This window comes from Lissotriton vulgaris, chromosome 1_1 (genome assembly GCF_964263255.1).
Source record: "Lissotriton vulgaris chromosome 1_1, aLisVul1.2, whole genome shotgun sequence".
Classification (NCBI taxonomy): Eukaryota; Metazoa; Chordata; class Amphibia; order Caudata; family Salamandridae; genus Lissotriton; species Lissotriton vulgaris.
The window spans coordinates 1,763,989,797-1,764,014,820 of record NC_141685.1 but is presented as its reverse complement, the minus strand read 5'-3'; the positions used below and the strand labels follow the sequence as shown (position 1 = coordinate 1,764,014,820).

Below are 25,024 nucleotides of genomic sequence, written 5' to 3'. Positions count from 1 at the left end.
AAATTACGCAGAAAGGGTTAAACCTCTCTACGAACTAATAAAACCTGATTTAAAACAAATCAATTGGACTCAAAAACACACAGAAATTTTGAGATCACTGCAAACAGACATGTTAGCAAAAACAAAATTAGATACGCGTGACAACACGATCGATCTTGTAATCCGAGTCATCCCAGGAAGATGCGGATTCACGTACCTAACCTCTAATGAGGGAGAAAAGGTACCAATTTCAATTAAATCTCACTTGTACACACAAGCAGAAAAAGCATTCAGTCACACAGAAAGAACTGTGAACGCAGTGCAAATCGCATTAGCAAATGAACGAGAACTAGCACACGGCAAACGGATTAATATCCTTACAGCAGAATCCGCCTTCGAGGCGCTATTCAGCCCAGTAAACCTGCCTACAGTGTCACTGGATCCGAAATGGATACAGTGTATAGATTCTCTAGGAGCGGAAGACGTGAAATACTATTTCGCCCCGCAATTTGAAGAACTGAATGATTTAGAATATGAAGAAGAATATCCTCTGCCAATCGAAATCCTGCCTATCCCACAATACGCCTGTATAATCTATACAGATAGCTTTGTACAGCATTTCAACGTAGAGAGCAAATCCTACAATGCAGCGTGTGCGATCATTAAAGGTTGTTGGCTGTGCGGTAAATTCAGACCGAAAGTAACAAAAACTGAATCTGTAAGAAACTGTTCGGTTCAGAGAACTGAAATCAGATCTTTAAAGATGGCGCTCGAAAATGCAGAACGCGAATTCCCCACACTTATAGTGTGCGATTCTCATTTTTGCGTCAACTCTTACAACAATAAACTGCAGAGTTGGATCGAAAACGACTACAAAGATGACACAGGTGCCACAATAAAGCATAAATTGCTCTGGAACGAGGTAGCTCTTTTACACAAAGAACTACAAAAGACTCACGTGATTCACGCACAGAGTCTTCAACGTGATGGCGTTCACGTTGCAGGGAATTCATTGGCTAATACAGCCAAAGCGGAAGCAACTAACCCGGCTTCCGTAGCCACAAAAAAGCGTACAGATAAGTACATAGACGGGGAAACCATGCTAGCAGTAAAAACGACCGTAAAAGGTGACTGTGCAGCACTACCCGTAAACTATCCACCCAATTATGCATACATAGTCGATGCAAACTCCGTTCCTTTTGCTCGAATCCCTGGAGTGGGGGACAGAGTAATTCCAAACATGAACAGGAGAATATTTTTAATAGCAGACGCACACATGGGTTTGGGTCCTAGGCATAGAAAGATCAAGGAATCACTGACTAAATTACAATCAGTATTCTGGTGGCCGGGAATGAGTGTAGAACACCAAATATATGCAAACAACTGTGAAAACTGTAATAGGGATCGCAGTAGCGAACCTTGCTACCGGCTACCAGTCAGAAAGAGCGTAACGCTGCCTACACCCCATCCTGCGTCCTATTAATAGTTAAGACGAAAAGCACTTAAAAAATGTGGCCCCAGCGCTCGGCTGACGCTAGAACGGTTATAAAAGATTTGCGAGTCTTTATCGGCACATACGCAATTACCACGTTCCAATCTGACCAGGGTCCTGCTTTCAGCTCTCGAGCCTATAAGGAGGCCATGGCCAGCATGGGAATTGGGTTGCGGTATTCTTGTCCGTCGCACCCCGAAGGGAATAGTGTGGTAGAAAGAAAAAACCGGGACATAAAGCAATCTATAACAGCGAAGGTATTAGGTTCAGGCGCTGGGTGGGTCAAACATTTAATAAGTGTCCAGACTAGTCTTAACAACATGCCAAGAAATTCTCTAAAAGGTTTCAGCCCATACGAACTATTGTTCGAAATTAGAATGAACGTTCAGGACCTCGATAGTCAGATGTCAGTGGTACAAGAAGAAAAAACGCAGTTTGATGTAAAAGACCGTTTGGCTGTTTTACAGGAACTGAGTGAAACAAGAAAATCATTAAGCAACATAAAGTTAAAGCAACAGCCAAGTACCACTGACGAGGCACCACCCGCAACAGCCCCAGCAAGGCCTGTCTGGATTCCAAAGATTGGGGATCTAGTCAGAGAAAAGATCGCGGTTAAGAAGGAATTTGGGCCTTCTTACAGAAAAGCAGTACCTGTCTTAGCAGTCACCGGAACAAGATCAGTTGTGCTACCGCCCCTTGCTGGTAAAAAGGAGAACAGAATCGTGTCTATCGATCTGGTAAAACCACAAGCATGTGGCCTATAATCAACAGTAGGCCCAGTGGACTCCCAAGAAACAACAGAATACCCAAACTTGCAACAATCCAAGAGGTTCAAACTGAAAGACTAATCACATTCGATCAGCCTGCAGTGCACAATGAAGGACTATGCAATAATGCCATGGAACTCATGCCTCTTGAAACACAGATTGAAACAGTTCATCAAGAAACAACACCAGTCTACAATGATGTGGCATCAGAAAGTGCTACCGAGAGACAGATTGAAAGAACAATCCCATCAATTGACAGAACTGCCTCTGGTTATTTCATCAACTTCGACAACTTCTCTGAAGATTTAAATGACCCCGAAGTGATGCCAGAAACAAAAAAGTCTTTTAAAGAAAAAGCAACGAAACTCTTTCATCAACTGAAGGAAATCTACCTCATTTCCCCTTGGCTAGAGTTCTGGTTCGGTCTAGGTGTATTTTTCCTCCTGCTTTGGCTCATCATGGTACTATGTTTGGGAAAATTCATTGAAGGAAAATATATTACAATGGACACAGCAAGTCAGAACATCAACCTAGTCCTGAAACCACACAGATCATCCCACGTGAAGAAAAGAGAACTGTCAACAGTAAATGTCACAGCAATTCCAATACCTGGTGGGGTAGTATGGGAGAAAACAGACTATGAGATCTATGGTCCGGTCGAAATCCTGAAGTATCCTCATCAACTAAAGGTTTCCTTAACCTCATAGCTGCTATTACACATTCCTCCCCAGTGCTGCGCTGTCCATTAGAACTAGTGCTGAATGGACGTTCAATGGTCGTGCGCAGCACTGGGGAGGTAGCGCTGCTGACGACCATTGGCCGTCAGCAGCACTTAAGGGGTTAAGTGACTTTGTGACACCTAGTACATTCTCTGATGATTGGGACTTTAACAGTATTAATGACATGATGTCTGATTTAGTAATGTCAGCTAGATTCACAGATCATGATTATTTACAAGGTTCATCTAGTTATGAGCAGTTATTCTGTTATACCCACTATGGGGATCATTACTTGCATAAATCTGCACAGCCTAGAAATGTTTTTATGTATAATCAATGGGACCATTGTTCTACACCACCTAAAAGCAGTTCTAAAGCATTTTTTGAGAAATTCAAATACTTCTCAGGGTTTAACACCAGTGATGCAGAAACGTTTTATTACAAACTGTTAGATAAAACAGGAATGAAAACGATGCTGACAAATTCTAAATTGATATATTCAGAAGCATTTTATGACAAAATGATGACATTTGGTTTTGATTATTGGAAAAATAATATTGAAACGAAAACAATTTGGGGTACAAAAGATTGGCAGGTGCAAGGCATAGAAGCACTATTTAGAACCTGCATGATACCAGAACAAATGTTATTTTTAAATGACACAATACACCAAACATCTTGTCTTGGCCTAGCTAAGATCAAAGACCTTAAAACACCGTCTATACCGAAGCCAATACCTGAGAATACAACCACAGATATTGAGTTAGACGTGTCACAAATTTTACATTTCAACAGAACACATCCTGATTGGAAAAAGTGGTTAATCTGGCCTACAGACACAAATAGCTGTCAAGATAGATTCCTGAACAAAACACAGGGGTTAAAAATGACCAGATTAGACCCTAGATACTCCCAGAGACAACATCCAGGGATTATAACAACATACAGTGTAGGGAAACTCTGCCTAGAATGGCTAACTACATCCACACTGGCTGAAATTAAGCAACACTTGTCTTTATTAAAAGATGGTGCTGATTTGCGCGATTTCATTCTTGGACCACGCAAACGGCGTCAAAAGCGTTTCATAGCGACCAGTATCTATGCTGCTTACAACGAGGCTTGGAAAGTAAAGCAAATTGAAACTGCTGAAAAAATACGAGAAATTGATCGTATTCATTTGGAGAAATCACTTTCTGTGGTAGACAATGGGTTAATGACTCTGTCTTCCAGAATATATTCTTTGGACAATATTGTATCCTCTGCCTTTGATGTGATAGACAGAGATTTGCTTATGTTACAACATGGCCAGTCTCAATTACGCTCTATTATAGAACTAGGCTGGACGCTGCAAAATCTTCGTTCAGGCTATGTGCCTTGGCGTTTAATCAACACGACGTCATTATTTTCCAGTTTTAACCTTACTGATAAACAGATCAGTTTGGCACAGAAAGGTGCAGACTATACAATCCTGAGCATCGAAAAACTCGAGAGATTACCATTGACAATGTCAGAGAGTCCTGTCATTGAATGGATAATACACGGAATTATCACAATTCCGATAACAACTTTCCGATTTCATAAATGCCTTGAGTACATACCTGCTGGCCAATATGAACAATTGGGTAAAGGATATGTTAAATCCGAATGGAAATTAACATACACTCATTCTTGCTATAGTGACAGCGACAAAAATGTATTTCTTAGTGGTGAGAACTGTAAACACTCACTAAGCGGTATACTTTTGTGTCAGGGTATTAATTTACACGGAGCATGTGATGGAAATTCAAACAACCTTTCATGCCACCAGCTAGTCACACCTGCAACTCAGATCGAGCCCTTCTTTATGCAACTCGCAAACGGGAGTTACATTCTTAGAACGGATCACAGGTGCTGTGGCCTCGCGCCCGGGAAAAGTTATCTAGTACAAGTCACGTCCACGGTCAAATGTTGTATGCAAGCATTGTTCCCGAGCGGGCCTCCAGACATAGTGACTCCCCTCTGGCCTCGCCTGAATCTCTATTCTATACGAATTGATACATTAAGCAAAATGAAATCTGTGCTTTTACAGACAACAGTGCCTATAACGTCATCAAAAGAGACGTATGATCTTCTAGTCGCAAGGACGGCTACTGAAGTTCATGACCTTTTATCAACAAATTGCCCCGTGCATTTCGTAGAAATGTTCAGCCAACTCCTTAACATGTCTAGTGCTACAAGCATCCCAGGCATATTTAAGACAGTCTTTACGGGACTGCTAACACCCTTCCAGGCAATTTTGGGAATCTTTCCTAATTTTGTGCACTCCATTTTTGGCGGCATACCACTTTTTTTGGGACTCGTTGCAGGGATTCTATTTTTGACCATCCTGCTACGTTATGGCAAGCCTCGGCTCAGACATAGCTCCCATGGGAATGGAAGAGACAATCCTAGCAATGCGCTACAGGGACAGGATAACTAACGTCCTCGGATTGGCCAGGCTGAGAGATCTAAACATGACCTGGTTCCTTTTATTCAGACCGATATGGCAAAATTGCATTTTACCTGTGCTACGGTGTATGCTTTGCGGCGATGAATGCGTGTTGGACATCTGTCTTTCACTTCCATCAGCAGTACCAATGGACGTCGATACTTTGCTCAGTCCAATAACGGCTCACGCATTGTGTTGTCCCCAGCGGCTACCAATCCTGATGACGGCATTTGTGGAGACTCCTGTACTACAGCCAAGTGGTAACAGTGGAGCGAGTGACAAAAGCAACATCATCCAGGTACAACGTTCTGTGAGCATTGCTGGTCCTGCCTTCGATGACAGCAATCATTCTCACACCTGCCAAGTTACAGCGCTATCTAATTTGGTTGAACTATCACCTGATTTTGTAGACCAATTCTTTGCGAGCCTGTCTGATACGATGTTCTCACCCATAGAGAAACAATAACTTTTGAAAAACTTTCCGACACACAGCGTTCCCATGAACTCTGAATTCGGCCTTCAGTTTTGATCAACAAAAACTGCCAGGAGCTCTGGAAAATCTATTTTCTTTGAATTAGACAATTTTTTTTAAAAATATTGACCCTCTCTTTTTGGCACGAACAATTCTTTGCTTAACGTAAAAACTATTCTTAGAGAACAGAAGCTTCGCACTTCTATTTCTAAACACATCTAGAGACATAACAACATAACACCAGCCTCTAGCACACATGTTATTACAATGCATTTTTTTGTGATGATTTATCTCGCATTTCTTCTGTCAGAGATACTTCATGTGTAATTCTTTTTGCATAATCGTTCATTGATTTCATATGCAATACCTTTTGAATGATTACTATGCTTTAAAAAACGTACAGTACCTAAATTCCATGTATTACAAGTACGCCTATTTCGAATGCATTTATGTATTTTGGGGTGGGCAATGTTACACATGCATCTAATTGCTTTAGTTTTAGTAATTTTGATGGACATGAAAACGTGGAGTGGGTGTTGCGTGCTTATCTAGGTTCCTGATCGATACTGTGACCTTATGCCCCTATTCGGCTATAAATCCATTTATTCCCTATATTGGCATAACCGTTCAAGTGCGATTTTCTGGAAAGTCACCTCTGGCCTCACACGAACAGAGCCACATTCCAGCATGACTCTCTGCTACTTCCTTTGCGACCAATTAGTGCAATGACAGAGCAGCAGTCACTATCTGATATTCCTAGATAACACTCCGAGTTCTTCAACAAGATAAAAACTTAGCAAACCTGGAAATCCCCGCTTGCTATGTTTTGATTAGTAATGGAACTCTAATGAGCAACTGATAACTGTCACTTCCTAGTGACATCTTTAATTGACGTCTTATGTCCAGCAAACTTGCGTCAAACCCGGCACCTGTCAGGTATAAATATTACCAACGTTGCCTTAAGCAATGAGAGAGATACGAGCTGCGAGTTCGTTGCCTGTTGCTGATGCCAGCTGCCTGCATGACCCTGTGTTGGTAAAAACTAGCACTCTGTCGCTGCAGCCTGCTATCCTGTGGTGGTGAAGCTGCTGATTACCATTATCGCCGCTACAGCGCGAACTATGGTGCAGTACGCTTGAGGAGCCGAGCAGCCGTCCTCTGCGAAGACATCCAGCCGATTCCAGCTGCCCGCGGACGCTGTCACCCCTCCTTCCTCGACGCGCTGAGAGAAGCCGCTGCCTTTCTCGTGCAGAGAAATCCAGTCCCGGCGCTTCCGGTTTACCCTCGCGGGTGACTGGGATATCGAGAGAGACCCCTGAAGGAGATACCAATCCTCCATCATTCTATTCAGAGGTATGGTGTTGACTAAACCCTTAGACGAGAATTCTTGAAACAAACCTTGGCAAAACCAACTTAACTTAAGCTACTTACTTACTCCCCCTTTCACGTGTTAGGCTTAGGTCAGGCACACTGGGGTAGGCTTAGTTAGAAGCACCAGTTGAGTATGTTAGCCTAATGTATATATGACTGTATATATGTTTTATTACTTTTAAACCATTGTATGGCTAAGAAACCATATCAATGCTTTTACAGTTCTATTTCGCAATACTTATCTTACTGTACGTACTTTTTATAATAACAGTTATTGCAATTGTGGCAATACATTTCTCTTGTACGAGAAGAAAGACTGTTCAATAAATATTAACCCTTTATTGATACACGCCCGTCTCTCTATTCTCTACATCTCGTGAAAGTAAACTGCACTAGACTGACTGAGTGAAATCTATGTCTATTGTTTCACACGACCCTAGAGATCGACTCTTGATCTGAGGAGCAAAGTTGTCATGTTGCACGGTTGTTGGAAAACTGAATCCCTTCTTGTCTGTGCCAAGGAAGCTGATCACTTCCTATGCAGAGAAGAAAGTTTCCAGTGACCTCTGAGCTAGTTGGTAACACAACCCAATTAAGTTTAGCATAGTCAGTGGAGGCCTGGAATATCCGCAGTTCCACGTCGATACTACTGTTTATGTTATTCCAATGCGCAGGGCCTAGTGGGAAACTAGGAACTACACTACAACATCATCTCCTACGCTGACGACACCCAGCTCATCCTCTCCCTCACCAACGACCCCACCACCGCCAGAGCCAACCTACACGAAGGGATGAAAGACGTCGCCGACTGTATGAGAAAGAGCCGCCTTAAACTGAACTCAGACAAGACGGAAGTCCTCATCCTGGGATCATCACCCTCCGCCTGGGATGACTCCTGGTGGCCCCTGGCCCTGGGCACCGCTCCCAAACCAACAGACCACGCACGAAACCTGGGCTTCATCCTGGACTCCTCCCTGTCAATGACCAGACAAGTCAACGCCGTCTCATCCTCGTGCTTCAACACCCTGCGCATGCTCCGCAAGATCTTCAGATGGATCCCCACGGAAACCAGGAAGACCGTCACCTAAGCACTCGTCGCCAGCCGACTAGACTATGGGAACACCCTCTACGGCGGAACCACCGCTAAACTCCGAAAAAGACTCCAACGCATCCAGAACGCCTCCGCACGACTCATCCTCGACATCCCCCGACACAGCCACATCACCGGACACCTGAGAGACCTGCACGGTCTCCCCGTCAGCAAGAGAATCACGTTCAGACTCCTCACCCACGCACACAAGGCTCTCCACAACCTGGGCCCCAAGTACCTCAACGACCGCATGTACTTCTACACGCCCACCCGCCAGCTACGATCGACCAGCCACGCACTCGCCACCGTACCACGCAGCCGCAAAACCACCGCCGGAGGAAGATCCTTCTCCTACCTGGCAGCCAAGACTTGGAACTCCCTCCCCACCCACCTTTGGCGAACCCAAGACCATCTCTCCTTCAGGAAGCAGCTCAAGACCTGGCTGTTCGAGCAGTGACCTACCCCTCCCACAGCGCCTTGAGACCCTCCCGGGTGAGTAGCGCACTATACAAATGCCTTGATTGATTGATTGATTGATTGATTGATTGCCTTGGGCTTCCCTGCCTCTGCCTTCAGAAGAGATGATGTGTTCTGGTAGGAGCTCACCTATGTTGCAGGAGGGCTATCTTATGTAGTGATAGAGTGGTACAAAGCCTTCTCAGGGAGAAAGGAGTTCTGGAAATGCAGTGGGGTCAGGAACCTGGGTGGATGAGTGCAGCCTCGACGAGTTTGTGTATTGGGAAAGGTGTGCGACCACAAAGTGACAGAAGTGTAGGAAGGGTTGTGCATTGCCCTCTTCAAGCACCCGCCTCCCTCTTCTGCCCTAGTGGTGAAAGACCTCCACAGTGGGAGGCCTGTTCTAGGAGTTTCTCCTTTCTCTTTTCTGTGGCTGTGCTATGAGTTGATGGCTCTCGCTTGAACGCTGTATGGAGAAAGTCCCTTCCCTCCTCCAGACAGGTACCTAGGGCCATATGTATCATCATGACCATTTACGATTTCTAAATAGCGATTTTTAAGGAATGGCTATTTAGAAATCGCAAAATGGTATGTATGTAGGAAATCGCTTCTTTTTAGCGATTCCTTAACATTCCTAAATTGCGATTAGCAAATTGCTAATCGCAAATTTCCCATTCATTTCTATGGGCCAGGTGGCCCATAGGAATGAAGGGGAAGTTTGCGATTAGCAATTTGCTAATCGCAATTTAGGAATATTTTCAAGGGTGCAGGGGTGTCACAAGAACACCCTGCTGCACCCCTGAAAATGACATGTGTGGGCATATGGCGCACATACATGCCCTAAGGGCATGTGTGAGCGTCATATGGCACCTTTGGATTTTAAATAAATTGCTTTTTTAAAAGAATTCGCAACTTACCACCAACTAGAAGTTGGTGGTAATTTGCGAATCCTTATGGGAATTTTTGAATTAATTTTCCTTTGATACATTGCATTTAAGGAATCGCACAATTTGCGATTCCTTAAGTGCAGTCGCTAAATAAGGAAAGGCAAATTTTGCGATTCCTTATTTTGCTGCCAAAATGTTTCATACATACCATTTAGCAAATTAGCATTCGCAAAGGCCGAATTTCGAATGCTAATTTGCTTGATACATACGGCCCCTAGTCTTTTTTGTAGTCATGTCAGCTTGCATCCTGCTTGAACTGGAGTGTGGGTCTTCTCCTAGCCATATGCGGCCAATCTCCTCCTCCTACACTTGGGTCGGTTCTTTTTTTTTCGGAACAGTCGTTGCTGTTTGCGTTTGATGCCCCATCCAAAACTCATATTGTTCTGTTCTTCTTTCATCACCTTCCAGCCATTCACGTTCATCTTATCCTCCTAACCATTCATTGCACCTCATTCTGGGCTTTCTCTCTGCAGTCTCCGAGTTTGCTGTTGCGGTGCTCCGACTCACAGACTCACCATCATGCACACACACACATACACACAACCATCTCACCAACAAACATAAATCACACTAAGACCATCATAGTACTCACATTCTCTCACACACACACTAATACCGCTCACTTTCTCACTCACCCCAATACACCACGTCCACACCACTCGCTCATCACACAAATATCACCACACATATCACGTGTTCTATATACCTCACATATCACCACAGCAGGCCCTACACCACATCACCCATACATTCTCTCACACACCTACTCCCACTTATGCTGTGAGGAAATCTTTCACTGCTGCTGCACATGGGGAACCTGTTTTGTGCCGGTGGAAGTGTGCATAGATGTTGCATTGATTGGAGAAGTGTGGCTCACTGGTTAGAGCGGCAGACTCTGATGCAGAGATCTGACCCGGGACCAGGGTTCAATTCCCGTCGCTGCAGGGTCTTGGGCTCAATGCCCGCGGACCCGATAATTCTCGCCACGGTGCCTACTCTAATCATGGGTCCCACTCTGCAGCCCTGGGCAATAGCTTGGTTAATCTCTACACCAGCCCTAATCGCTAAGGATGTCTGGCTTCACCCTGGGGTGCCCAGGAGTGGGCGCCTCACAGAACAGGCCAGGATGGGTTCCTCAGCGGTACAGCGCGGGGACACACTGCTAAGTGTAACCAGGCGCTTTATAAGCTCAGTTACGTTACTTTACTACTACTAATATTGTGTTTACTTCAGGGACTTGTATTGCCCGCGCATGCAGTGCGGCTATTGCCTGTAACAATGCTATTCTATGTAGGGGAGGCATTAAGGGAATCTTACCCTATTGCTTGACGTACTGTGACTGTTCAATAAATGTGTATGTATGTAAAGAAATCTTTGCCGCTGCTACATGTACGATCATTGTTGGGGACACGGTTAGGGAATCTTGCACTTCTGCTGTTCATCATGTTATTGACTTGCTGACTGTTATTGTAGCTTTATGGATTTCATTTCAATATGCACAAGCTGCAGCAAATTGCTTTGCCAATGCTTGTGTTGATATATTGCATGTCGTTCCCCTGTATTTTGAATCTAAAAGTATGTTGCTGTTTTGCTTGTTACTTTTCTGGTGCTCCTGTCTGACAGTATTAAGGTGTCTTACTTATTGCAGTGCTGGGTCTCACTCCACTTGTGCATCAAATGTATCATTTTACCTCTGCTAGTCCAGTAAATACAACTTTGGTCATTTAAAAATGTAACTCTTCTAACTACTGGACAGAGGGTAAACCAGGCCCGGCGTGTTCACCGCAAGACGTCTACTATCTCAGTAGTGGCTTGGAATTAAACCATAATTACTGCCATTCCTTGATGACTGGTGTCCCAGGGTCACGAGGGCGCCTGGGTCTGGCTACAGCGTTTACTGCAACGCGACATACTTACAGCAAGTAATAACGTGGCAAAGAAGATTTCTCTGAGGTGGTATATTAAGCCATAGGCGTCATTACTTCTAAGATTTTCTCTAATCAGTGAGCTGGAAAATAAAGTAGCAGCGTGCAAATTGGTCCCTTCACATCCCAGGCAATCCCTTTTCGCTGTAGTGTGACCTAAAACCCTCATTTGTTCGTCACCTCTCCAAATAATTTACACATTGGCTGCACTTCACCTCAAGCACAGGAGTCACAGATGTACTTGTGCATGTCAATGAACTGGTATTTAACAAGGTGAAAGTACAGCATCTTGTATCCTCCTCAGAAGGCCCGTGGCACAAGTGAGTTGCTTTTAGCGTGGGAGAAGATTATAGCGCACACAAATAGGCAGTGAGGAGCTTTGAAGACACGTGGGCAGACAGTGGGTGGAACTTTGAGGGCACATGCCCAGTGAGGGAAACTTGGACTGCTCAGATAAATGCATCGCAACTAGTGTGGAGGGTACATGGACAAGCAGTGTCCGAAGAATGGAGAGCAGGCAGAACAAGTGATACGCTGAGCGATCAATGACTGTCAACATTTTATGCGCTGTCTTTGCGCTCTTGTTTAACTTTGAAACTGAGCTTGGCGCCGCTTCACGGACACTGTGCTCGGATTATTTATATATTTCTTAACTTTAACACTGAGCTCGGTGTCCTTGAAGCGGGCGCCACGCTCAGTGTTAAAGTTAAGAAATATATAACCAATCCGAGGGCGGTGTCCGTGAAGCGACGCACGCTCAGTTTCAAAGTTAAACAAAAAAATCAAACAGAGCGCGGTGCACTGTCATTAGCGAGTAGCACCCGCCATTGTCCAGTGAGTGCTGTGTGGGCAAGCACTGCCATTCTCCCACATTGTTTGGTAAAGAAAATAGTGTCCACAAACTAATTAAAGCATCCCATATAACGCCGCCAGTAAATGATCCAATCCTGGTGGGCGGGGCCAAAAGGAGACAAGGAGGCAACAAGGAGGGACTAAGAAGCCTCCTTTACAATCCAAACCCAGCGTTTTGAATGGAAGATGACGCTACCCAATTAAAAAGATGGGCGGGGTTTCAACTCCGCCTCCGAGAGCTTCGAAATCTGTATTGTTTCCAAGAAGCTCTCGAATGCAGAGAGCAGCGCATACGCGCTGCTTTCACCAGCCGAGACCTAAAAAGGGTCTTTCTTTCATGTCCATCAATGACTGAGTGGAGACGTCACTGCCATACTGATTTGCCTGCCTTTCGGACCAATTCTAAGTAATGTTTGATTGGGGTGGAACCCAATGGTGCTCATACATATGTACCCGGTGACATCTTAAGGATATTTTGGGCCCCGGGCAACACCTATCTTAGGGACCCCAATAAGGAACAGCGTTGACATTTTTTTTACCCATTTTCTGCTAGTTCAAGGTAGCAGATTAAATCTGTCTTTCGAGTGGCTCTAAACATCCTTAACATGCCACTGGACAAGGAGAGGGTAGGTTAGAGATATCAAGAGGTGAGATAGAGAGACATTTTACTTTCTCATGGGACCACTAAAAACGTGGGGGCCCTGGGCAACTGCCCACTTTGCTTATGCCTTAAAACGCCTCTGTATGTACCTACACGATCTCTGAAAATCCAGCTGTGCAAAGAAAATGCTCCAAAGCAATATTTTGCATTAAACATCTCTTTTCATATTTTTGAAAATTATAGAACAGCCATTGCGTCCTAATAGCTCTGCAAGGCAGAAGTATCAAATTGTGTTTTACAATCATCCCACATTTTTGCCAACCAGATTTTACCCACCAGTAAAATGGTGCTCTGGCTATTGTGAAACACGAGGGGTTGCCTACCAGCAACAAGGATCACTTTGCACGTAAGTACCAGTATTTTGGAAGTGGCAACACTGGCCTAAAACGTGAAAAGTTAAATTGAAGCATTCTTGCACAACATGTGACCCGAAGTAATCCATTTAAAATGTGTTCAAAGTGTGTCTGTAACCAAATTGGTGCTGACAACATGAGAAATTAAACTCCTAAAACAAAAACGTATGAAAGTAGGGCAAAGCGCGACGCTTTCAAAACATTTCTTCGGGTTTTGGCGCAGGCAGGGGACACTTGGCAGAAGAATGTGTGCATGTTTAGCTTGTGGTTTTCCTGCATCAGTCCTCTCGAGCTTGTGAAAAGCTTGGAGGACAATGCGGCCTTGTTTCAGCCTGTGGTGCACATGACATACAGTAGCTCGGCAGGACCGGGCCGAGATGCTGGCCGGCCCCAGTGAAAGGATGGCCTTGTGCCCTGCTGCGGATCTCCACGTGGAAGTGCTCAGAATTAATGCGGAAGAATCTGGAACACGAAAAGTAGTTCATGGCGGCTGGCGCAAACCCGAAATATTCGAAGAAGTGCCTGGGCCGTCTGCAAAACAAGTCCACAAAATTCCAGTAGCTATGTTATAGAAATAAAACTTCAATTGGTGTAAGAATGAGAGTCACGTTCGTTGAGGTGTTTCCTGCCAATTCAAAAGGCGTGCAGTGTGGGGGAATTCTCCGACTTCCAGTTACAATGACTTTATCGGGTAGTTTCCATGGAGGGCTGCATTCCTCACCGCAGAGCCGTCCTGGGCGAAAAGAGACAGAACCAGCCCCCCAGAGCTTAAGTAGGCCATGTTCAATTCTCCCCTAATGCAACTCATGCTTAGAATCTAAAAACTCATTTCTGCGCGGAAGGCAGCAAAAGCATGGGAAAGGGGAACTGATGGGGATGAAACCCGTAGGGACAGTGGCCCAACTAAAATGTGTCTGCATTCCTTCTGGTGTGGGCTCATTGAGCAGGTCTTCTGCATGCAATAGCCACGTGCTCTGCTGCATCGCTTTTTGACACAAGTGTGCATTTGTGCACGTGCATCTCTGGGGAAGAGTCTTCAATGCCTTTAGGTGCGGTTAGTATCTTATTAGCCTGTTACTGTGATGCTGCGAATTTACCAGCTTGGGTTATTCATAGTACATCAACAAAACTAGTGGACGATGTAGGGTGTACTTAGGTGCACTCTGAGAGTTTTTATCAATTGGTATTTTTTAGGTTGCACTTCTACCAGCTACTAGGGCACCGTCCAACCCCAAATTATCCTAATAAGTACTCAAAAAATGAGCTGGGAGTGCTAAGTTTTCTCAAGAAAGTACAATTATTTAATCACAATTGACACAACAAAATCAATGTTATAGCAACACTTCCTCAAGAAAACAATATAATTCTTGTATTCCAAATGAATTTCTTTGTATTGCCAGCAGCCGACGCTTTTCGTCCTAAAGGTAGGACGTCATCAGGGCTTGAAAATTACTATTTCGAAGCTTCCAAATCTGCAATATTTCTATGCCTTGCGTCTAGGAGGCTCCCAACATAAGTCACGCACCTTCGTCAATCTTTAAGCCACTCAGCTAATATGAGGCTCCCAGTGCGTCGATTGTGCTTTGTGCATTGAAGAAATGAGGTCTGAAATGAGAATTGTCAAAATATTCACTTTCTAGAAACCTTACTTTGGGTGGGATAATTGGAGAAGTTTACTTGAAGAATTGAAACGTTGAAAGAAGGGGCAGATCCGGTGTGGATTCTATTAGCTGAGTGGCTTAAAGATTGACGAAGGTGCATGACTTATGTTGGGAGCCTCCTAGACGCAAGGCATAGAAATATTGCAGATTTGGAAGCTTCGAAATAGTAATTTTCAAGCCCTGATGACGTCCTACCTTTAGGACGAAACGCGTCGGCTGCTGGCAATACAAAGAAATTCACTTGGAATACAAGAATTATATTGTTTTCTTGATGAAGTGTTACTCAATCATTGATTTTGTTGTGTAAATTGTGATTAAATAATTGTACTTTCTTGAGAAAACTTAGCACTCCCAGCTCATTTTTTGAGTACTTATTCATAATACACCATACTCACCTGGGTCCATAAACATTCATACAATAAGCTGGCAATCCTCACTACGCTGAAAAACCGGACTTGGTCTACCTAGAATTATAATTTACCTGTACACCTTACTTACCAAAACTTTAATACCTCAGTGCTTAATTTCCTCTAAAAAATGGATCAAGTACTTAGAATAATAGGCACAAAATTACATTTATCTCTTTCTTTGAATGACCAGACTCAGGAGAGTTTTCAAAACTTTATCTATGCAATATTTTGTGAGTCAAAAACTAAAACATGTCTATCACCAACTTCTCAAAGAGTAAAATAATGATCAAAACGAAAATCTTTAGAGACTTAGTAAAATTTCTAGACATTGGTACCTGAGAAAGGTGGGAAAGGGAAATGGTACAAAGACATACCACACAGAATTATATTTACCTAGAATGGTGCGATGACCAACCCCTGGCCAAGAGCTGGAAAAAAAGGGCTCCTGACTAGACATGAGCCAACAGGTCAGGATAGGTGCAGGACAGGTAACCTCTTCTAAGTGCAACGCCAGCATTGCACCCCTCTCTGGTGCTACTCTTGTTCCCCTTCTAGATGGGCAGAGTTTTCTCCTTCAGTAATCTCCCTAATCTTCTTTCAGAGTGCTCAACCAGCCCTCTGAGCTCCGTGACATCCATGATCTCCTTCAGCATACGTTGGGTCAGTGACAGGTCTGTGACAAGTTGGACAATCTAACTGACTAAACCTACCTTAGTTATACCGTTTTCCAGGGTATGTACCACCCCAATGTTTCAATATTCGTGTATCCTTTTCATTTGAGTGGTCAGTGGGATGGGGCGAGGTCATCACACCATACTAATATCAAGTCATCTTCTTTGGTTTAATTGTTTCAAGTTCCCACCCTTAATTTTATTTTCCCATGCTTTTATTCCACCCAGCAACATTCACATTACTTTAATACAATGTATTTTATTTATACACATCTAATTCCCCTCTTCGGTTCAAGAGGTAAAGTTCTCAGGTGCATCACTGGTAAAATGGGACTTGGCACTCTTTCAATGTCACCGCTCAAGGTCTTGCAGTGTTCCCAGCACATGCGCATACGGATTTCAAGATGGCGATGCAAGTCACCCTTCAGGCCAAATGCAAGCAAATAGCAAAATGAAAGAAGGACATATTTGAATATGAAAATAAATGAATGCACTCATTTCTACTCTATTCCCATTACTTTTTTAAACTATTGCATTAGCAGATTAGCAAAACACTCAAGGTTTAATTCAAGCAGGGGCATTTGCATTAGCATGTGAGATTTAAAGCGGCCATTTTAGGCACAACTGCACAGCTGCAAAGAATTCCCACCAAAAGCAAAAGACGTCATACTACGTAGATACCGTTGACGCATGCGCAGAAGAGTTCTGTGTTTTCAGCAGCCATTTTAATACACACAGATTATTCGTTAGTAAAGCGCATTTAAAAGCTTCCCCTAGATACAGAAATGTTGTGTGGTGCACTTATTAGTAATCACAAAACATATTGGATAACTTATTACATTTTAATTCGAGAGGATTGAGTCCAAGCAAGTCTCGTTACGTATGAAACCTTGATTCATCAACTGCTTCCCAAAAGGTAGACTTTGAATTCCCTCATTCAATCCCAGTTTTGCAGAAATTACGCTCAGTCCTGGGCGGTTTGCACTCGCAATTTCCTCCAGACTCCGGTATAATGAAGTACTAGTCAGTGCAATGACACAGAATGCTATGGATCAAAAATGGTCACAAAGACCCTTTTACACGTTATCACCTATTTTGAAACATAATTGTTAGAATCGGATGCACAATCCTAAACGGTGCAGTGGAAACAGTTTTCCTTGTGAACCTGGTTCTAGCACCCCACTTGCAATGAGCCTGTAAGTCTTTTCTCACCTCAGGTGACCTTGTTACCAGACAACCAATGTTAAATCGAGTGATGTCATGGTTGGAAAAACTTAAGATGACAGAGTCTCCCAGCCAAGCATGGTACAAAAATCCACGCCAATCCCACTTGTAGAACAAAGAGTATATCGAGAAAACAGGAATCATATTCCAGATTACACTGTGTTCGTCAGCCCAAATGGAAGGCTAATTCTGTGAAGAAAAACACATTTGCCTGACCATGCCCACCAAGAAAAGGAAAGACTGCTGAAATGGCCTCCATCCAGTGTTAATTTGATGCATAACATCTTGCTCACTCACACCTTCAGCCAATGCCATCCCAACTCTATTCGGTTTGCCACTTGTACCCAACGACTTGTTGCTGATGGACAACATGGAAACTGATGCACGTCCAGGTCAATCATGCAACATCAGAATAGCTCAGGATGGGGTTGTGACGTGTTTCCCTACTACACCAGAGGCTTCCATGGCATGCTGTGAGGGCAATATAGCTGGTGGCAAGTTACAATAGGTACAGTAGTGGTAGCTAGAGTAAAACGTCCACTATACTAGAGGAAGTGTCTGCAGGTAGAGGAGAGTGACTGTCATGGATACCCGGAGTACCAACACTCCACGACAGAGGCCCTCATATTGATCAATCTTAACATCACGATGTGTGCAAAGTACAGGTATGAACACCGGATGGAGCCCTGTGTGAGCTACAATTTAAAACTGCTGTGTAACGCAGATTGGGCAAGGCTTGTGGATCAGAGACAATGTAATACATAAGCACAGTTTAGTGTTAGGGTTGGGCTCAGAGACAACTAGTCTACAAGCTCTCACAGTAAACGTGTGAACTCTTCCAATACTCTTGCTATTCCCATGAGCAGAAATTTAGTGGATTTTTTGGGGCAGATGATGTTAAAGGCATGCCGCCAGAATGCTGCAGACCTGCTTATGCCTGCTATGCAGGCTGATTCAGCAGCGTTGAAAAATATCAGTTTAATACCCGAGGATAAACTTCATTTTCTGCCCAGAAATCAACTGGGCCCTGATGTACAAAGTGCCGCTCCTGAAGAGTGGGTGGTATCTCCTCTACAAGGATGGAGACATCCAGTGCTTGGATGTTGTCACCTTGCCGCTTGTAGTTGCTGCCTTCCCTAGTCGCAGCACTTCATCTTCGCAATGGTGTTGGGGCCTGCATTGTTAAAGACATACAGTGAGAGTCTTTATCTAAGGCACCACTTTCCATTCTAAGTAAGTGCACTTCCAGACCACAGAATCTTCTCCCCAACAATCCTGTATCCTGAACACGTCCCAGAGTCTGAGACACAGCAGGCATGGTGGGGAAATCAGTGTAACTTCCCTGAAAAATTAGCGTACTGAACAGTGCAACACGGCAAAACATAGGGAGGAGTATATAAAATCTTAACCCGCCAGTGTCCTGCCTTCTGATTCCGTGTGAATCCTTCCTTTAGCCAGGAGGCGGGTTCTTGAAATGTTTGTCATCTTCCTCTGTGAAGTCTGCCTCCACTGAGTAGTCACTGGTAAGTGGCGCTGGTTACAGAAACTGTTGCAAGCCAGAGACACATACTGGCTGCGTCGCAACAGGAAAGAAGCCACTTTCCACTGATCGAAGGCATATATTGGTCTCAATCGCTGCTGATTTGATTGATGAATGATCCCTGGAGCGGCTCGCTATATCACTGCTCCAGTCAATCTGCAGTGCTTTACGCCATTCAACAGGCCCAACCCTGCTTCAGGTCAGGTGGTAACAGGCGGCGGGGACAGCAGTAGAACCATAGAACCTGGCAGGAAGTGTAAAAAAAAGTGATAGTAGAGAACCTACAGGGTGTTGGTCTGCTCTGCTACATGTCATCATCCGCCTGAAAACTAAGCCGTCAGTAGTATCTTGGGTCAGGCCAGACTGCATTGACTCTCTGCTTCTCTGGGGTCTCTCTCTCCTCTGGAGTATGTTGTTCTACTGTATGAGGAAGAAAGCAAACATCGCATTTTGGAGAGACTGACCAATCTTGCCCGCTTTGGAATATGGCTTTCTATGTTTGACACAGTATCATGAATCTCCTCCTTGAGGTCCCATTAAGTAAGATAAGGAAACTAAGGTGCAAAGAGTCAGTGATTTTTCCCTGTACTGCACAATGCTCTTCAGTAGAGAAGCTGGGATTCAAAGCAGGTTTCCTCAAGGTGAGTCTGTGACGTGGACTCCAGGATGAATTACATTCTCCTTCCCAACATCACTATGGGCCTGATTACGATCTTGGCCGACATGGTTACTCTGTCAAAAAACGTGACCGATATCGTGTCCACCCGTATTACAATTCCATTATATCCGATGGAACTTGTAATAAGGTGGACAGTATATCCATTGCGTTTGTGACGGAGTATACCATCCGTCAAAATCGTAATCAAGCCCTATGTTCCTCGACTTGGTCACATTAATGCCCTTCTTCAGCACGCAAAGTCATTGCTGATGCACGCAAATGGGGATATTTTGTTTGCTGTTAGATATGTTTAAAGGCAGAATCTGATGCGCATCTAGAACTCTATAATATGTATCTTTTAATCACCAATGTAGTTCAGAAATATGTTTTTAAACTCAAGTGATTTTGTAATCTGGCTCAAGACTCTAAACTGGATTCCAAATTCAGGATCCAGCAATAGAGTTACCAAACGTCATTTTCCCGTGTAAGAAATGGTCATGGCCACAGTTTTTAGGTCTCGACCTGCCAATGCGCTTGCGCATTGCAGCTCGAGACATATAAAGGTGCATCAGGAAAGCTTACCAAGAGGGCTTTGGCAGGCGGATTATGCACAGTGCATGTGCTCCATGCACGCGCTTGCCATTTGCTCCCTGAGCCTCTGCAGACCCGCCACAGCAATGCAGAGAGCTTCAGATTTCAAAGGAATGCTCTCCCCCGCCCCCCTCTGCGCAATGCCAGAGCTTGCCACTTCACGCGCTCCACAGAATCAGCCCTCCTCCGAAGACTTGTTTACAGTGCTGCCAGCCTATCACGTGCCCGCCGCATCAGACTTCAAAGAAAGGCTGCCTCTCCTCCGCCCGCCGCACTCGGACCGAACATATTTCAGCACGGCGACCTATTTGCTCTTATTAAATACTTGTTTTTTGTGTGCGCTTGCATCATTAAATTAACCCGACTCCTTCACTCGGACCAAACATATTTCAGCACAGCGACCTATTTGCTCTTATTAAATACTTGTTTTTTCTGTGCGCTTGCATCTTTAAATTAACCAGACTCCTTCACTCAGACCAAACATATTTCAGCACGGCGACCTATTTGCTCCTATTAAATACTTGTTTTTTCTGTGCGCTTGCATCTTTAAATTAACCAGACTCCTTTACTCAGACCAAACATATTTCAGCACGGCGACCTATTTGCTCCTATTAAATACTTGTTTTTTCTGTGCGCTTGCATCGTTGAATTAACCAGACTCCTTTACTCGGACCAAAACAGAGGAAAGTGAACTACCACTAAGCAGCCTCCCACCCTACCTTACCCCGACAGCCCTCATTCAGTCTCACATTCATTCATAAACATCAAAGCCATTTGCCAGCATCCACTTCACGCGCTCCGCAGGTCATAAACAGGACCATCTGCTCGTGCCCAGCCCCATCCCAGCGCTGCCTTTCCTCTGCTCAGGCTTCAACTGGTGCCCGACATCACACCCCTGCTGCCCTGCAAGGCTTGTTCTCTTTCCCTTTCACTCTGTGTCCTCCTGTTTGTTCATCATTTTCCTTTCACACTTTCCATTCTTTGTCTGCGCCCACACCCCTTTGTCATGGTATTTCGTATTTATTTATGATGTAAAGGGCATAGGTAAGTATAGGGGTTCTACTGCACAAAAAAATGCAAAACCAGCTCGAACAGACGAACCTCGCCCCTGGGGGATGTCGTCGCTGTTGACAAGTGCATTTGAAGAGTTGTGGTTTGTGTCTCGGCTGTTCCTCAACCGCAGGTGATTTTCCGCAGGTCTCTCTTGATTGAAGGGCACATTTAAAATAAAACTGGTGTTCTGGATTAATTTGACGCATAGCTTCGTCATTTAACATGTTATGTTTTGATGCACTATGAATGCTACGCTTTCGTTTCTGTATTGTGTGGTGCATGCTTATCCTTCAGCAAAGCTCGCCTCCATACAATAAGGATATTTATACCCTATATTACACCGAAAATGTAATCGTTACTTCTCACCACAACAGTCTCTTTTCAATACTTGTGTCTGTAGAACATACTGCTCCCCTCAATAACATAGACCATCATCCTTTTACTTCTGGGGAAATAATCCCTTGGCATCATGAGTGAACACAATACAATGAGCAGCTCCAAACGTCAAAGAGCGCCAGTAATGGAACACACCCATGATTTGCACACAATCACAGGATGCTTGAGCCAACGGCAGATTCGAACCTGGTTCCCCAGCTTCAAGGTCGGACGCTTTGGCTGTTACGCCACATCTGGTCGCTGCTCCCTCCTCTCCTGTTCCTCCCCCTTTCCTCCTCCTTATGTAGTCACTCAATCTAGGCACACCTCCCTCATCATTTGCCAATGCTTGTTATGTATGCTTTTTATTTGCATATTTGCGTGCTCATTTAAATAGTAAGCATAGTTTGTTGCGTACTTTTCAATAGTATTATATTGCTTTACAGGAAAACACATATATTATGTCTGTGCACTTAACTTTTCAACTGCTTCTGTCAAAATGCAACACGTGCTTTTTTGCTAAACTTCTGTTAATTCTGTCATCAAAATACAGTACTCCAGCGTATTATATGCGTATTTGCTGTATGTGTTTACCTATTACATTCAGTTCGCAGTGGTTTGTTTTTTAGGCGCAAAATCTGTGCCCCTGTAGTCTACATCTGCCATGCCTTCCATTAAACAACAATTACATGCGTCCCCTCTGCGCTCATGCAACCTCTCATAAACCTTTTCATCAATTTAAAAGTTAGTACCTCCAACTCCACACTCCACACTCCACCCTCCAACCCCAACTCCACCCTCCAACTCCACCCTCCAACTCCAACTCCACCCTCCAACTCCAACTCCACCCTCCAACTCCAACTCCACCCTCCAACTCCAACTCCACCCTCCAACTCCAACTCCACTCTCCACCTCCAAATCCACCTTCCAACTCCACACTCCACACTCCCACTCCAACTCCACCCTCCAACTCCAACTCCACCCTCCAACTCCAACTCCACCCTCCAACTAAACCCTCCCACTCCACCCTCCAACCCCAACTCCACCCTCCAACTCCACCCTCTAACTCCAAATCCACCTTGCATCTCCACACTCCACCCTCCAACTCCACCCTCCAACTCAACCCTCCCACTCCACCTTTCAACCCCAACTCCACCCTCCAACTCCACCCTCCACCTCCACCCTCCAACTCCACCCTCCAACTCCAACTCCACCCTCCAAATCCACCCTCCAACTCCACTCTCCAACCTCCAACCTCCAACTCCACCTTCACACTCAACCCTCCAACTCCACCCTCCAACCCCAACTCCACCTTCCAACTCCACCCTCCAACTCCACCCTCCAACTCCACCCTCCAACTCCACCCTTCGTATTGATTATTTAAAAAAATTAATAGCCATTGTTCTGTGTAATATCAATACATCTAAGTCACGTAAATACAAAACATGGTGCATTACAAATGCTATAGGTGTTACATTTGCAAAAGTTAAAAGTATTGTAAATGACAAAGCTATTAATTTTGCTTTTTTCAAAACCAACACATTAATAAAAAATGTGTCATTTACAAGACCAATTGCTCAAACTTTCCTAATGCGAGACCTATTGCAAATGCTTGTTTTACTTGCTCACTCCAGTGCCAGATACAGTATTACATTTAGCCTTTACTTTGTAGCAAAATGTAATGAATATGTCATTTGGTAATTATTTCCTGCTGAAGAAATTTACAGTGGCATGCAATGGCAATTGTTACATGTGCAAAAGTGGGTCAACAGCCAAGAGTTGATGCAAACGTGCCACCGGCTTTCGCATTATACAATATAGGTTCCACCTAAAAACCTCCCAACGAAAATATAATGAACAGTGTAAAAACAAAGGTGAGGTGCCAACACCCAGTTTTCACCATAATGCACCAAACACACCTAGCTCATGGGGTGAAATCTCTGAACATCAACCAAAGAACAAAAAGCAACAATTGTATAGATTCAAGAGATCCTGCAGCAGAGGGGGTTCTTTCAGGGGTACCGCCCCTCTTTTGTTAAACTCACCCCTACCTCTCTCCCGCGCAAAACCTACTAGCATTCCAAAAAATGTTATGCAAATGCTAAATTGTGTCTGCCAGTCTTCCAGGCCTTCCTATACTCTCCTGCCACCTCCACTCCATAAAGATTGGAACATGCTTACCCAGGGCAAATAAAGAGCTTGACGACAATTTCTTTACATTTTCTGTGCACATTCTTTACAGGTGTTTGGAGGACTTCTAAAGAACTTGTAAAGTTAATTTGCTGCCTCAGGGAACTGTTGCAAATTAAGTGGTGGTGAACTAACCAAGCAAGGACTTGGGAGAAGTCCAATTGGCAGCGCTGCAACAGCCGCCTACGCAAGCTGGGTATTTTTGCAAGGAGGCAGCTTTTCAAACTGTGTTTACGTTTTAGATTGCAGGTTGAGGCACATTTTCTCCACTTAATGCTGAAATTCAACCATGTCAAACCTCTAGCTTGGGTCGATCTGTTCTTTCACCAGTGTAGCTCCTAATTTGTGTTTTTAATGTATTTTTTATTTCGGGGATTTATGAGCTGCAAAACATCGCTGGAGCCTTGGAAAAGAGGCAACAAAGCTCCATTTGCTTCACATTTGCCCTTTTGCTTTTTAACCTCCACCAATTGCCAATGAGGTTCATTATTTAACGTATTTAACATCATTTGAGCACAGCTGCAAATGATATGTCCTGGCTGGCAAAGGCTCCTCTTCCCCATCACACACTTGCGAAAAATGTGCAGTTTCCCCTGGCCCTGCCCTGTGCAGGGGTATATGCTTACAGCCATGAAGCCTAGTTGTATGCCTTTCCAACACACTGTTACAATTGTGTTTACCCCTGCTTTCTGGTAAGGCGCTTCAGGCAGAGGACCCCTTAAGGGCTGTGCCAAGGGGCCAAAGAAAAGAGATCACCGATGGTGTGCAAAAAACAGAAATAGGTTTGGAGTTGCTTGCTGCAGTGTCTCTATTTTACTATTTTAAGTTGATTTCACACTGTTGCAATCTAATGGGAGTGTTTAAACAGAGCAAGGAGCTCAGTAAGATCCCATTGCAGCTCTGTAAGCAAACCTTATGTGGGTATGCCGTGCTTGGCCAAACACATCTTCTACAAACATACAATAAAAAGGAATCTATAGCATTTCGTCTGCGATTCTATACGAGGAGTGGTAGGTGAGATTTAGTGTTTTTGGTAACCGAGAGAAACGCAGGAAGAAAAATAATTTACTGTATGTAATTATCTTTTTTTTTCTCCCCTG

At 44.2% G+C, this 25,024-nt stretch overlaps 1 protein-coding gene across 2 annotated transcripts in view; it reads left to right on the top strand.

Moving 5' to 3' along the window:
- The window catches only part of LOC147751179 (uncharacterized protein C3orf20 homolog), a 452,887-nt gene that overhangs the window by 399,100 nt on the left and 28,763 nt on the right, over window positions 1–25,024 (top strand). The gene's annotated exons all lie outside the window — the stretch shown is intronic.